Genomic DNA, 16,539 nt, shown 5'->3' with positions numbered 1-16,539 from the left:
CAGGTACCTGTGTAGCTTTCTGAATGTATCTATGTGGTACTAATCCAGTGGTACATATTCATCTGTTACTGGACTGCACCCATTCTTTATTGTAAATGTAAAGGACTGAAACACTTACCTGTACATATTCATGTCGAAGTTCTTTGACCCTGACACTGTTCCTCTCAAATGGGACCCTGTACAATTGCTTCATGGTCATGTTGTGCTTTACCAAGATGCGTCTGATAGTTGTAATGCTTACTCGATTTATGTTGTTGAATACTTGCCTATCTGCAAGTATTTGTTGCTGTAGCTGGCGGAGACGGATTGCATTGTTTGCTCTGACTAGGTTCACTATGGCAAGTTCCTGCTGTTGGGTGAACAGGCGTTGGCGTTCACCCCCAGTAGGTCTTCTAGCCATTCTGTAGAAAAATGCAACCACAAATTGTTCTCGTTTGCTTCTTTTTTACAGTACTGTGTATACTGAACTTTACTGTATTTACCATACACAGTACTGAAACATCTCAACACGTTATCACGGTATGTTTCACAAAACTACCACTTTTGTTGGAAAAGGAGCATTAGCCACCCTGGATTACAATACATGTGATACAGTAACGTGATATGGTACAGTACTGTAAATACTCTAGATACAGTCTGAGTAGTGAGTTGAAGACATACCTGTTTTCCAGTCGGAATGTCCTTATTATGGATGAAACTGTGAAACGGCTTAGATTAGGATGGACTCTCTGCCCAGCTTCCCTCATAGTCAGGCCATGGTTTATGACATTGTCCACCAAAGTTGCTCTTATGTCATCCGAAATAATGGTCCTTGCGTGGCCTCTTCGACCACGTCCTCCTCTCTCTCGGTCTTCCTCTTCCTCTGCCTCTAGCTCTCCCTGCCTCCATGCTTGCAAAGTTCTCAAAATGGCTTAACTGAGACCTTTTTGTAGCTGGCTGATTGGTGTTCAGTTTTGTAAGTAAGTATTTTCAGGTGTGTGTCTACATCTTTTCAATTAACCAATGTGTGTTGTATTTTGAATAGATGTGTTTTCCTAATGGTACCCTGAGATTTCATTTTTGAACTAAGTGTCTTATGTATGAAATAGTATGTAGTGTCTAGGAGCAAGTGTGTTGCAGAAAGGAGCAAGTTTGTTACAGAATTGCAACTAAAGTGCAAAGCATGAGCTTTTGTTTAAGGTATGGTACACTTTGTTTAAGGTATAGTAACAACAACTTCAAGTTATGTTACTTTGGTTTAAGCATGTGTCTATAGTGTTCAAGCAACGGGCAAAAACTGTAATGTTTCCAAAAGAACTCCAAAGAACTGGGACTAAACGTCTAACCAAAATGTTATTGATCCATCCATCTGGGGAAATCAAGTCAACGATGTACAGAAAAAAAGTAAAATTGTGTTTGTCTATCACTACGCCTCTGTATCTTGAGTGATTCTTCTTCTTATATGTGGCAGTCTGCAATATATGAATTTGTTGTTGCCATGGCAATGTCAAATTTGGGCTACTTGTTCATTCATTCACTGTTGATGACACATAAAGGGGATTCTGATTCTGCTTATTTTCATCTATTTGCATCTTTATTTTTCTTATGGGTCAACATAAGAAAAACATTTGGAAACAAGTATTGATCTGTCAAAGGGTTGTGTGTGTGTGTGTGTGTGTGTGTGTGTGTGTGTGTGTGTGTGTGTGTGTGTGTGCGAGCATGTGTGTGTGTGTATAATTAAAGTATGTGCACAGATGTGTGTGAAATCAATTGAGGAACTGTGCCCCTAAAGCGGTGGTGGTTTCATTTACCTTCTGGGCACTTCTCCATGGCTGATGAGTCTGGCTGGGTGACAGGCTGAAAGCAGCCAGGACAGCAGATGCTGGATGGATGTGGTGGCCAGCTTCAAGTACGAATCCACCATTGCTATCATCTTCAACTGTGTTTTTGTAGTCATATGATGTTCAAGTCACAGATCAAGTCAAGTCTCAATGAGTCATTATCTCAGGAGTGTTGTAATTCTAATATCATCCAGAATATGATCATGTGTGTAATCATATTCCCTCAATGTGCCTAATCCAGTTCTGTTTCAGTTAGTGATTTTCTTTGTTTCCCAGAATGAGTTTTAGCCATCTCCTGGCATGGCTCTAATAATAATAATAATAATAATCCATCCATCCATCCATCCATCTTCTTCCGCTTATCCGGTAACGGGTCGCGGGGGTAGCAGCTCCAGCAGGGGACCCCAAACTTCCCTTTCCCGAGCCACATTAACCAGCTCCGACTGGGGGATCCCGAGGCGTTCCCAGGCCAGGTTGGAGATATAATCCCTCCACCTAGTCCTGGGTCTTCCTCGAGGCCTCCTCCCAGCTGGACGTGCCTGGAACACCTCCCTAGGGAGGCGCCCAGGGGGCATCCTTACCAGATGCCCGAACCACCTCAACTGGCTCCTTTCGACGCGAAGGAGCAGTGGCTCTACTCCGAGCTCCTCACGGATGACTGAGCTTCTCACCCTATCTCTAAGGGAGACGCCAGCCACCCTCCTGAGGAAACCCATTTCGGCCGCTTGTACCCTGGATCTCGTTCTTTCGGTCATGACCCAGCCTTCATAACCATAGGTGAGGGTAGGAACGAAAACTGACCGGTAGATTGAGAGCTTTGCCTTCTGGCTCAGCTCTCTTTTCGTCACAACGGTGCGATAAATTGAGTGTAATACCGCACCCGCTGCGCCGATTCTCCGACCAATCTCCCGCTCCATTGTCCCCTCACTCGCGAACAATACCCCAAGGTACTTGAACTCCTTCACTTGGGGTAAAGACTCATTCCCTACCTGGAGAAGGCACTCCATCGGTTTCCTGCTGAGAACCATGGCCTCAGATTTAGAGGTGCTGATCCTCATCCCAGCCGCTTCACACTCGGCTGTGAACCGATCCAGTGAGTGCTGAAGGTCACAGGCCGATGATGCCATCAGGACCACATCATCCGCAAAAAGCAGCGATGAGATCCCCAGCTCACCAAACTGCAACCCCTCTCCACCCCGACTACGCCTCGATATCCTGTCCATAAATACTACAAACATGATTGGTGACAAAGCGCAGCCCTGGCGGAGGCCAACTCTCACCTGAAACGAGTCCGACTTACTGCCGAGAACCCGGACACAGCTCTCGCTTTGGTCGTACAGAGATTGGATGGCCCTGAGCAAGGACCCCCTCACCCCATACTCCCGCAGCACCTCCCACAGTATCTCCCGGGATCCGGTCATACGCCTTCTCCAGATCCACAAAGCACATGTAGACCGGTTGGGCATACTCCCAGGCTCCCTCCAGGATCCTTGCGAGAGTAAAGATCTGGTCCGTTGTTCCACGACCAGGACGGAATCCGCATTGTTCCTCTTCAACCTGAGGTTCGACTATCGACCGAACCCTCCTTTCCAGCACCTTGGAGTAGACTTTACCGGGGAGGCTGAGAAGTGTGATACCCCTGTAATTGGCACACACCCTCTGCAACTTCCACCAGGGAAATTGACGACAATCCCCCATCATCCTCCAGCTCTGCCTCTACCATAGAGGGCGTATTAGTCGGATTTAGGAGTTCCTCAAAGTGCTCCTTCCACCGCCCTATTACCTCCTCAGTTGAGGTCAACAGCGTCCCATCCTTACTGTACACAGCTTGGATGGTTCCCCGCTTCCCCCTCCTGAGGTGGCGAACGGTTTTCCAGAAGCACCTTGGTGCCGACCGAAAGTCCTTCTCCATGTGTTCTCCGAACTACTCCCACACCCGCTGCTTTGCCTCTTTCACGGCAGAGGCTGCAGCCCTTCGGGCCCTTCGGTACCTTGCAACTGCCTCCGGAGTCCTCTGGGATAACATATCCCGGAAAGACTCCTTCTTCAGTCGGACGGCTTCCCTGACCACCGGTGTCCACCACGGTGTTCGTGGGTTACCGCCCCTTGAGGCACCTAAGACCCTAAGACCACAGCTCCCCGCTGCAGCTTCAGCAATGGAAACTTTGAACATTGTCCACTCGGGTTCAATGCCCCCAGCCTCCACAGGGATGCACGAAAAGCTCCGCCGGAGGTGTGAGTTGAAAGTCTGTCGGACAGGGGCCTCCTCCAGACGTTCCCAATTTACCCGCACTACCCGTTTGGGCTTACCAGGTCTGTCCAGAGTCTTCCCACACCCTCTGACCCAACTCACCACCAGATGGTGATCAGTTGACAGCTCTGCCCCTCTCTTCACCCGAGTGTCCAAAACATACGGCCTCAGATCAGATGAAACGATTATAAAATCGATCATTGACCTTTGGCCTAGGGTGCTCTGGTACCAGGTACACTTATGAGCATCCCTATGTTCGAACATGGTGTTTGTTATAGACAATCCATGACTAGCACAGAAGTCCAACAACAAACAACCACTCTGGTTTAGATCAGGGAGGCCGTTCCTCCCAATCACGCCTCTCCATGTGTCTCCATCATTTCCCACGTGCGCGTTGAAGTCCCCCAGCAGAACTATGGAGTCCCCCACTGGAGCCCCATACAGGACTCCATTCAAGGTCTCCAAGAAGGCCGAATACTCCGAGCTCTTGTTTGGTGCATACGCACAAACAACGGTCAGAGTTTTCCCCCCCACAACCCGCAGGCGTAGGGAGGCGACCCTCTCGTCCACCGGGGTAAACTCCAACGTAGCGGCGCTCAGCCGGGGGCTTGTGAGTATCCCCACACTCGCCCGGCGCCTCACACCCTGGGCAACTCCGGAGAAGAAAAGAGTCCAACCCCTATCCAGGAGTATGGTTCCAGAACCGAGACTGTGCGTAGAGGTAAGCCCCACCAGATCCAACTGGTAGCGCTCCACCTCCCGCACAAGTTCCGGCTCCTTCCCCCACAGAGAGGTGACATTCCACGTCCCCAGAGCCAGCGTCTGCTGCCCGGGTCTGGTCCGTCGAGGCCCCTGACCTTCACTGCCACCCATGTGGCAGCGCACCCGACCCCAGCGGTTCCTCCCACAGGTGGTGGGCCCATGGGTTGGAGAGAGAGGTGCCACGTAGCTTTTTCGGGCTGTGCCCGGCCGGGCTCCGTGGCAAACCCGGCCACCAGGCGCTCGCTGACGGGCCCTCCATCTGGGCCTGGCTCCAGACGGGGGCCCCGGGCTTCCTCCGGGCAGGGTCACTCCATCTCTACCTCGTTTTTTCATAGGGTTTTTGAACCATTCTTTGTCTGGCCCCTCCCCTGAGACCACTTTGCCTTGGGAGACCCTACCAGGAGCACAAAGCTCCAGACAACACAGCCCTCAGGTTCAAAGGGACACACAAACCTCTCCACCACGATAAGGTGATGGTTCCAGGAGAGGATAATAATAATAATAATAATATTAATAATAATTTATACTTTATTGTTAGAACACACTACTCACAGGCCTGAAATACACACACATGCTCAGTACCTAGCCTATACATGCACAAATGGCGAGATGTTAGAGTCAGGGGGCTGCAGCTGTCGAGGCACCCCGAGCAGTTGGGAGTTTGATGCCTTGCTCAAGAGCACCTTGGCAGTGCCCAGTAGGTAAACTGGCACCTCTGCAGCTGCTTATCATCAGCATGGTAGCATTGTCATTGTGAACATGTTAGCATGCTGACGTTATCATGGATTGGTGGTGATGTGTAATTCCAGATAAATGGAAATTAAACCGAAATTAGATTTTTTTTTTTGTAATGAGATATTTTAAGTGTTACATAATGGTAGCAATTCACAGATACTCACTGTTTTTTGTTGTTGAAAACAAAAAACAGTTTTGTTTCACCAAGCAGGAGATATTTTAGCTCTCAGACATTTCCCAACTCTCTGACTGTAAAATAACGTCTAGAGAGCTGACATTCCCACTCAGCTGCTAGTCAACTTGTTTGTCATATCAATGATAACTTCTCTCACTCAAACCACAGCATGTCTTGTATGGATGTTGGTGGACACATTTGTATCTCTGCTATGAGTTCTGTCCTTCAGTTATGATCAGCTATACCAACACCTGAGGTTTGCCACCAATGAAATTTAATTTCCATTTATTCCCCTGGAAATTGTTGTCGACCAACAAACTAGGATCCAAAAGTCTGTTTGTTGTTTGTTACTAGTTGTACACCGACTTGGGCTGTGCCTCTTGTAAGGTCTGTCTGCATGGGGTTCATTGTGTGTGTGTTTGTCTTTCTCTTGTTTTCTCTCTCCTGTGTGTCTGTAGACACACACACACACACACACACACACACACACACACACACACACACACACACAGTGCTGACAGAGGCTAAAAGAAAGAGCAATGGACAGAGGAATGCTGAGTCAAGCAGACCTGAGCCACCCCCTGCCCCAATAAAGGTACAGAGCATGTGGCCTCATTAATAATGAAAGTCCTCCTTAAAGCCCTGAAAGTCAGTGACATATGTATGTGTGTGTGTGTGTGTGTGTGTGTGTGTGTGTGTGTGGTTATTAAGACATCAGGCTAGTCTGTGTGTGTCTGTGATCGGGAGGGGGACACAAAAAGAAATGGTTATGGTATGGCTTATGGGATTTCCAGATCACTTTAACTGCAAGGTGGAGCTCCATGTGTCTCTTATCAGTCGACACAGCTGTACCAGGATACTGTGATGTACTATGATATGTGTCTCAGTCAGCAGATGTAGTGAAAGCCAGTTGGAATGATGTGCAAACTGTGACTACCAGCCAGAGGTTTCCAGACATGACTACACGTTTCTCCCTCAGTTCCTTCGACTGTGAAATGAGAATTAAGGAATTTGTAGTAAAAGTAGTCCTAAAGGCTGAACCCTGATACCTCATGCATGCAAAGTGTAACCATTTCACTTTGCATTGCTTTGATCTATCAAAGTCATCACTTGTGGACATTAATTGGGTATGTTTTCTGGGCATCAAGTTTCTGAGCTGCTTCTGAGTTTATTTAGCATTGCATGCTTAATGTAAACATAATCGTATTGTAATATTTTCTGCATTTTAATTTGTCCAAACATAATTCCAAAGAATACAAATAATATGTAAATTAAAAATCTTGACATTCTTTAGTGATTGAGCCAGCTGATGTCAACATTTTTTGTTTTGCAGATAATAAAAGCCTTAATGCTGATGGTCTTTCTATTGGTTTTGTGGTGAAAAGACTTGACATTTTTGGTATTCTGGTAGTTTAGAAACTTCAGAATTTTGGCATGCAATAACAACTCTGTATCTTATGTTTCTTTTCTTCTTTTAAAAATTACTATAGGTAGGTCTTAAAAGATTTCTTTCAAGGATGGGTTGTTTTGCATTTGAATATGCCAATGATTTGGAATAATGTTCTACTATTTGGTGTATGTAGTGCAGTAAATAAAGCGTGGCTTAGATTTGGAGGGTTTAAGGTAGAGGTAGACTTTTGGGATGAAAGCTTTGAGCATGAAAAATTGTTTTCCAATCTGTCGGCCTGGTGTAAAGAGAGGACAGCATGTAAATCATGTAAATCAAGAAAATCTATTTCCTCAAGTCTGTAGTTAATTGTGAATCTCAGGCCTGCACAATTACCAATGAGTCTGTGAAAATATTCCAGTGTGTCAAGGATGTTTTGCTATTTTGCCATTTATTTTTGGAAAAAAATATTATTATTTTTAAAAACAATGTACGAGGGCTTATGTGCTGGACTATTTCTTGGATAGGACCAGTTGCCAGGCAATCAGTGGTGACTCCAGGAAGTTACTGGTCCCTTCATATTTACCACAGAAGCATGACAGTGGTATAGATCTTCTCATCTAACTCTCCGCAAAAAAGTGAAGTGCATTTCCCATAATGTTAAACTATTACTTTAAGATACCTCACACCTCAACAAAATATTTTTTACAATGTATTAATAAGCTTTTTTGAAAAATGTTTGATTTCACCTTATCATCCTTGGATGAGAATTTTAGATGCTTAATATTTTGATTTTACTACTACTTTTATTTTGGGTTGCCTACAGTATTTGTTCAATAAAGCAAACTGCCCTCTTGCCTCCTGTGGCATAAGGAAATCCTTGAGTACATATATCAAGTTTTCCATGCATTTATACAATGCATTATCCATAAAATCAATGCTTAAATTTCACAAATGCATATTGTGGTTATCGCAAGCCTGCTGAGAAATATTAATATGATGGGTTTTATTAGGTTCACTCGGCATGGTCTTCTATATTAGGAATCAGTGGGAGTTAGGAGCCTTGGAAAGAGTAAGTGATTCCTCCCTGCCATAGATTTATGCTCTAAGAGCCAGATTGTTCTATTTCAATTACTCTTCCAGATGTTTCTGTCCTCACTGTGGCTCTGCCAGCCGAAAGCTAACTGAGGTTAACCAAAGCCTTGCTCTCTTTTACCTCTACTTTCTCTCAAACTCGGTTTGGAAAATCAAACTGTTTAAACTACAATTTAATCACTGATATATTATTTTAGCCTGAGCCTGCACCAAAAGGGATGTACATGCTTTGCTGGTTGCTGCATGTAAGGGCCAAGTTACATAACATAATATGCTCCATGACTTCTTAATTTGAAATCAAAATGCTGATCTTAGACAATATCTCAAGATTTTCAAACAGATCTGGAATAAGGACATAGGGAAGGTCACATGAGTTTACAGGATTCCATTAATCCTATTGGATGTCTGGGCGGGTGATGATGGCTGTTCGAGCTGTGTTGGCATTATTATCAAGCATAAAGACTTTATGACCTTTCCAGTGAGCGACAGTGCGAGGAGGGGCACTTTAGTAAAGAGATTGATTCCCCCCCACCAAACCCTCAGGGCCCCCCAGGATCTGTTGTGTGTTTATTGACCTCCGTTTGCAGAGTTCACAATCTGGCCCATTGGTAGTTAGAGCCATTGATTGGAGTATAACACATAGATGATCAATCTGTTAAAATCGCACTGGCTAGGAGCTCAGCCAGTCACCAGCCTCTGGGGTCATGCGAGGCACACAACGTGACTGATTTTGGAACCTGGGTCGTGTACGCTCTGCACGCATGCAAACAAAAAAGCATTTTGTGAGAATTCATGCATATCTATTCATGATACATTTATTGTAGCATGTGCACTGTGTAAACATACATTAATCATGAACATGCCATATAAACTCTCAACACACACAATGTCATGGCACCCACCAATCAATACCTCACAAAATCCATAACAAACTGTTTAGCATATTTGACCATCTGCAATGCTGCCCTCAGAACAACCTTTTAAAGTAGATAAATGTATGGCAAATGTCACAGTATTCTTTGTTCTCCTTCACTATTTTAATTTTTAGTTATCCTAGTGGCATGGCTCTGGGGATGGCAATGTCTGTCTGTCTGTCTGTCTGTCTGTCTGTCTGTCTGCATGAGGGCTACTGTGTCTCCACATTATTTGGATCGTGATTCAGGTTTTTAATTATAATGAATTGTAATTGTATAGTTGTACTGGATGAATGTGCTGGTATTTATATGTTGATGTGTGCTTGAAGATTTTTCTGTATAACTGTTAGTGTGATAGAGACTATGTAATGGTGTCACATGTAAATGAATGTTTTTAGTGTCTGGGGATTGTTCTGTGTGTGCAGGGGCTGCAGAAAGAAATTAGCTAATAGCTTAATCTCTCATTTGTTTATTGTGCATGATTCTTGTTTAATAAATCTAATAACATGTTGTATATTTGTCTAATAATAATAACAGGAATAATTGTAATAACTTTGGTGATTCCCTGACTTTACATAGAGTGCCAACAAAAGTAATGACATTCCCACGGCCTCAGCTGTACTTTGTATTTTGTGCTAATTAGCTAATGTTAGCATGCTAACACGCTAATGTTTGGCTCTGTAGCTTTGTAGATTTATAGTTTGCAGAGGTGAGTTAATGCCTAAATTATGAGTACATATAAAGGGAGGGTCTAATAGGTGCATTTGGGTATTTAGCTAAATAAATACCCAAATGCACCTAGACCCTCCCTTTATATGTATATACAAAGAAGATACATACAATGCTACAGTAGGCCTATATGCAAACATTCGATAAATAAGCCTAACATACTATGTCTTAATGTAGTCATACATTCAATAATGAATGGTTAGTCCTCTGTAATGAGGCTTACACAATGACATGCTAACATTTTGATCTTTTTCTTTGTATCATTGTCTGTGTTCATGCTGGCTACTGTAACCCAGTCTCTCCTTCTCTCTTCCTCTTAGCCAGGAGAAATGGACAGATGGTAGGATCAAACCCCATCAAACATTTACAACCTCACAGACACGAGCATCATCGCACTCACTCCCTGACATCAGAGAGGTCCACCAATACCACCCCCACATGTACCCCCACATGTACCCACACACACACACACACACGCACACGCACACGCACACACGCACACGCACACACACACACACACACACACACACCTTCCCCAGCAGCAAGCGTGGAGTATTTTCAAATTAAGAGTTTGATGGAGCTTTGGCAAAAGTCTGATAGATGATGATGGTATAGTAGCTCTTCCTCTCACTGACCAACTACATTTTTCAGCAAAAAGGATCCTATACGCTCTGCTATACTTCAGTTTAACGGTGTGTTGCCGTTATATTGTTGACATTTTGGTCAAGGACTTTCATCAGGACATACTGAATCCATCAGACTTGTTTTACTGCAGCCTTGAGTCCCCAGGGTCCTGTATCTCAAACAAAAGGAGGACGATAGATAGAGAGGAAGGGAGGACAAGGATGATGAGTCAAGGGAGAGAGAGAGAGATAGAGAGTAAGAGGAGGAGGAGGAGGATGACAGTGTTGAGGAGGATGGTAAGAGAGAAACAGATGATTAGCAGGCGGGGGAGAAGGAGGAGTGGTGGAGGTGGAGGAGGAGGCACAGGAACTAAAATGGATAGCTACATTGCTGTCATGTTATGTCCTTCAGGCTTTCACTGAAACAACAAGCACCCACTGAATGATGACGATAAGATCCAGCCAACTCTTTACACAGAAAAACTCAATCCGACATGACTTGCAGAACCATGGATGTATGTATAAGTCCAGCATCATAAACATAATTTCCTAAATGTGGAGCTGCATTGAACAATGTTATTTAGCCTGTGCAATTTTTTTTGTTTTTTTTACATTGATGTAAAGCACTCCCTCTGCATTCTTGCATGGAGAGAAATAGATGCACAAGTTTAAAAAAAAAAATCTTAATAATGACAGTCTGTTTCTGTCCCAACAACCCCACAGAGATTTGGTTGCCAAGTCAACCATGGTCACCTTGATGACAGTGCAGTAGTCAGCTTGTCTTCATTTCTATTCAACTGAATCATTCCAGCTGCTTTTCTCATCATGAATTTGTATTTCAATTATCATGCTTTGGGGATCATTACAGGCTGGCACAGTGACATCACTGGTTTTGATTAGAAGATTACACTGTATGTTAAGTATATTGTACCTGATAGTGAGTCAATTCCTCACTCTCAGTTTGGCTTGATCTACCCAGGAGCTTTTAATAATCTGGTAAGCAATGACTACAGTGTCGAAGAGAGCTCTCCACATTTCTGTAAAATACTGGTCTAACCATGCACCCAGAAAAGCACTGGAAGGTGCAGTGAATTGGCATTGTGGCCATTCTTAAAATCGCAGGTCACTTTTGCTTCAAACCGCAAAAGGCAAAGTTTGCGACTGACTGGTGAACATAGTGGAGCATTAAAGGTGCAGTAGGTAAGACTTATAAAACTAACTTTCTGTCATATTTGCTGAAACTGACCATATGTTCGAGTAGAACTACATGAAGCAGGTAATTTAAAAAAAAATCTGGCTCCTCTGGCACCACCTACAGCCTGTAGTGCGATTTGCAAAAATCCACAGCTCCCTGTTCAGATGCACCAATGAGGGCCAGGGGGGGGGGTCTAACTGCATGTCAATCACTGCTAATATGCATTCATTCTCCCTTGTGGGGGGAGGGGCTTAGGAGACCGTTTTGGGCTTTAGCAGAAAGGGGGGAGGGACTGAGAAGTTATCAATGTTAACATTTTTTGGCTAAGTCCTGGATCTTCACAATCCTACCTACAGCACCTTTAAGTAGCTAAAGAGACAGAAGATATTGCCCTCATGCGTTGGTGGAGACCAAACCAGAGCTAAAAGAAGACATTCAGAACATTAATCTGACAGCAAACAAATACTTGCTATGTAAAGATATAGTGGAGTGATGGCGTCCTGCAGAGAATGAAGTCACAGTCCCTCTGAGTGTGTTGTAATCCAAGATTCTCTGTTCTTTGTTTTGATAGCCAGTCCGGCTGTGCGTGCATGTTAGTGAATGTGGCCGTGAAAAAAACATAGGTAGTTAACATATTTTTTTTAACCTTTATTTAACCAGGAAAAAATTAATTGAGACTAAAAATCAAATTTTCAAGAGTGGGGAACGGTCTGTGAGAGCTGTGTGGAGCCAATCCTGAAGCGCAACGATGAAGAAGTGTGTCACACACACTACATTGTTTATGCCTGACTTTCTATTTCTGACAGACACACCTTGGCTTAAAATTATGGCAACAGCTGCTAAAAACACCACTACCTCGCCGTCCTCTACCCGATTTACAGCTACCCTTTCTTGGCTTAAAATTACTCACCGCTTGTCGGCTATGGCCGCTGAAAAGGCCACACGTTGTAAACAGCCGTGGCCCGCTTGCCTGGTCCTCCGGTAACGTTAGCAGTTATGGCGTAACCAGTCGGGCTCACTTCACTGGCTGTGTCTCAATTGTTTTGCAAGTAACTAACTTGAGTAATGTTACTTCACAAAATTCAATGTGAGTACACGAATGTTGAAATGACTGAAAATTCCCGTCCCTAGTAGCCGTGATAAATTATCCTAAAGCTAATGCTTACCTGTTCAGGAGGAAATTAACCAACTCAACAAAACATCCTTTTAGGCTCTAACCTGTCTCCATCTTTCATTACATCTCCCATAATTACCCGGGGTTTGTTACGTCTCTGGTCATGCAACTGTTAGAAACATGCCAAGGTTTTTTAGGTCAGGTACAATCTATCTCCATTGATCCCGTTGTTTGTTTGCTGCCTCCATGGCTGTACTACAGCTGTAGCACGCTGGGGCTGCGTTTTTACAGAAAAACTGGCAACTCGCCCCGGCTGTCAGAATGGCCAGTTGATAACAACACACAGGCCAAAACACAAACAGACATTCCGTCACAGAACGGAAATTTCAAAGGAGAAAATACTGGCTTTAGCATTGGTGTCAGAAAACATAGTATTTCAGCTTAGCATGTTACCTTAATATCTGATGACATGGTGTGGTCATTTTTGGATTTAATACAGTAAATATATTACATATTGCAGCTTTAATAGAAAATTGATTGCCTTGGTGTTTTCAAAAGTTTACTATTAATGTCAAAAAACACTGGTACTATACAGGCTGGCTGCTGCATGATTAACAACCCAAACAGAGATACAACAAATGCATGAAGTATGAGTTTGAAGAGATTTAGTAGAGCACAGTGAAACAGTCATGGCATGTACATACCCAAGTCATGCATGAACTACAGAGAAAATATTTGCCTGCTCACACATGCATGGATTCACTCACACACTCACTGACGCACAGACACCTTCGCTGTCCATGCTTCCTATTGTCACACCTTGGTCTATAATAAGCCATATGAGTCATCATGCCATTTTTTCAGACAGGTAATGACACTGGGCATGCAGCTCACCAGAATAACACAGGTGCAAAATAACACAGAGGTCACGGTAACACAGTACCTTTGCCTTTATGCCAGTCAGTGCGTCTGCTGTTTGCAAAACCAAGAAGGTTCCAGTGTCCTCTGACCTGATTAGACACACATTTAAAGTCCATCTTTCTTTTGAGGTATGTTAGAGATATAGGCCAAAAAGATTTTTTCTCTGTCTTTCTCTTACACACACACACACACACACACACACACACACACCTCTGCATTTAGAAACTTAAACCTAGAGCCAGTGATGAGTCTGAATGCTCTCCCAGTGTTGACAGTGCTTGACTTATTCTGCAGTGTGCCTGCAGTCATTGAGATGCATAGTGATGTCTAAAAGGAGTTCTGCCAAGTTGTAGGCAGCCATTTAACTACCACACACACACACACACACACACACACACACACACACACGCATGCAGACGCACAGGGAGGGCGAGATACAGACACAAGGATCGTGTGAAAGTCAATTCACTAGAACCTTTTGTTTCTAAGGTGTAAATTCAAAAAATAGAATGTGTTTGTGTTGATATTTTTCAAGAGGAAATCAATTCATTGTACAGTGTTAGCATGTATGCTGCCGGGGTGGTGTATTGTACCTACTCACCACCAACATTGGTAGAAAAGCTACGCTAGCAGCACTGTGAGGTTGTAGGCCTACTTAAGAGCAGTGGTGCTTTGAGCTAAATGCTTATGTCAGAATGTTTTAATTAAGAAAATAGTGTCTCACACTCCATATGCATTTCTCTATTTATTCTGACAGAGATACAGAGAAATGCATATGGAGCCAGAGTGTGCAACACTTTTTTCTTTTAAGTCTACTTCCTGTTATCAGCACCTCATGACAGCCCTTGGTGTGCGTTACTTTTCTATATTATATAATGTCCAAATGCTAACAAGTCTAGCATGTTAGCATGCTAATATTTGCTAATTAGCACTAAACACAAAGTGCTGCCGTGGCTGATGGGAATTTGTTTTGTAATAATTTGCTTTTAAACCAAAATAGGCTATTCATTTAATTGAAACGTTGATGTTATTATAGTGCTGTATGTAAATTTAGGGGATCACCAAAGTTATTACAGTTCATCCCGGTTTTGAAAAGATGAATGGCGCTGCTCCTTCAAGGAGAGGATCACTCAACGTTCCTGCTGGAATGACGAAACAATAGAGAAACCATTCAACACGCTTCTTTACCGTACATGAGGAGTTGATGTGAGTTTTATCAATGTGAGTCTGGCATTCAGGTTGATGTTGCATGTTCTTTTGCTCCCCTTTTTACTTTAAAATGGTATCAAACTAACCTTACTTACTTTATGTTTGTAGTCACACTGTTGGTGTGGCTCTAGGGATGGCAATGTCCAACGGTTCGTCAGTTGGTCCACCGCTTTGGTCCAGACTCAAATATCTCAACAATTATTAGATGCATTACGATGAAATTTGGTACAGATATGCATGCTGATGTTCATATTTACCTCAAAGCTGCTAGCATGGCTGAAGACTCTTAGTCTTATTTTATTTTAACTCTAATAGAGGTTTTATCTGCCAGTCTGGAAAGTAAAGTAATTACAGTCATTGAGTTATTAGGAAATTACACCTGTATACAGGGGATACAGATGAATACCATCATAAAAAGTATCAGTCATCTATTATTTTCATTTCATTATTAATATCCATGCCCTCTAATAACCAGATACACGGTTAGCTAATTTTTATTATAAAATTTGTTATCACACCTCAGATGTTGCTGTTAAAGCTGCTGTTGAACTCAGTAAACTCTCCGTGAAACATCAAGTCCAATCCGATGTGGCACACATAGGAAGAAAGAGAACGTGTGGACTCAAACACATATTTAGCTTTAAAGCTTGGTGCATTCCAAACCAGAAGCACAAAGCAACACCCTGATCTATAATCTGTAAAAAGTGTTTAGTGGAACAAAGGTCATAAGGCAGCAGTTTATCTGCATGCATGTTTGGGGGGAGGGTTTGGAACGATGAAGGGATGATCAGCCGACCAGAGGGACATGTCCTAAGCTGATAATTTAGCATATTTACTCAGCAACGTTTTCATTATGTATAAGCTTCTTGTCTTAGTGCTTTAGAGGTAATTACACATCAAAAGTGTTAAAGAGGAGCAATAGTCCAGTATGAATATATGTTATAGTACAATAATTGATGTTGTAGTTACCCTGTCATTCAGTTAGTTTGTTCGCCGCTTCTAAATCTACTGGCCAGACCATGACAATTAGTACGGATATTCATGGTCCTCAGAGGATGGATTGAAATTATTTTGGTGATCCGACCTTTCATATAGTGTATTAATGTTAGTGAATAGATATCTTTCGAATTTGGTGCAGTTATTCAAGGTCCCTAGATGATGAGGCTTATTGTTTTGGTGACCCCCTGACCTTTGTTCTGGTGCCACTGTCAGCCAATTATTTATTTTTGTACAAAACAGACATCAAATCTAATGTGAAGATTTCCATAACATCCATGCTCTTGCTGTGATAAGGAAATCCCTTTTGATTTGAATGACCATATAGTCTTTCCTCTAGCATCATCCTTAGGACACACCACTACTTGTCAGTATGTTGTTTGTTTGTTTAATTCTAATATATAGCCTACATATGATGGAGTGTAATGGTCATTGCAGCTTTTAGCAGGGCTCGACATTCACAGCTATATTTAAGCTATTATATGGATTCAAGACATTTAAGACTGTGGTTTAAAATGATAATTCTTTCTAAGAAGGGGTCATTTGTGTTTTTTGGAAAAATTGAGATGTGGATATCAGGTGGCTTTTTGTGGTTGTTATTTGAATGTAAAGC

Source organism: Sander lucioperca, chromosome 13, assembly GCF_008315115.2.
Source record: "Sander lucioperca isolate FBNREF2018 chromosome 13, SLUC_FBN_1.2, whole genome shotgun sequence".
In the NCBI taxonomy this organism is placed as follows: domain Eukaryota; kingdom Metazoa; phylum Chordata; class Actinopteri; order Perciformes; family Percidae; genus Sander; species Sander lucioperca.
Note: the sequence above shows the minus strand (reverse complement) of the source record.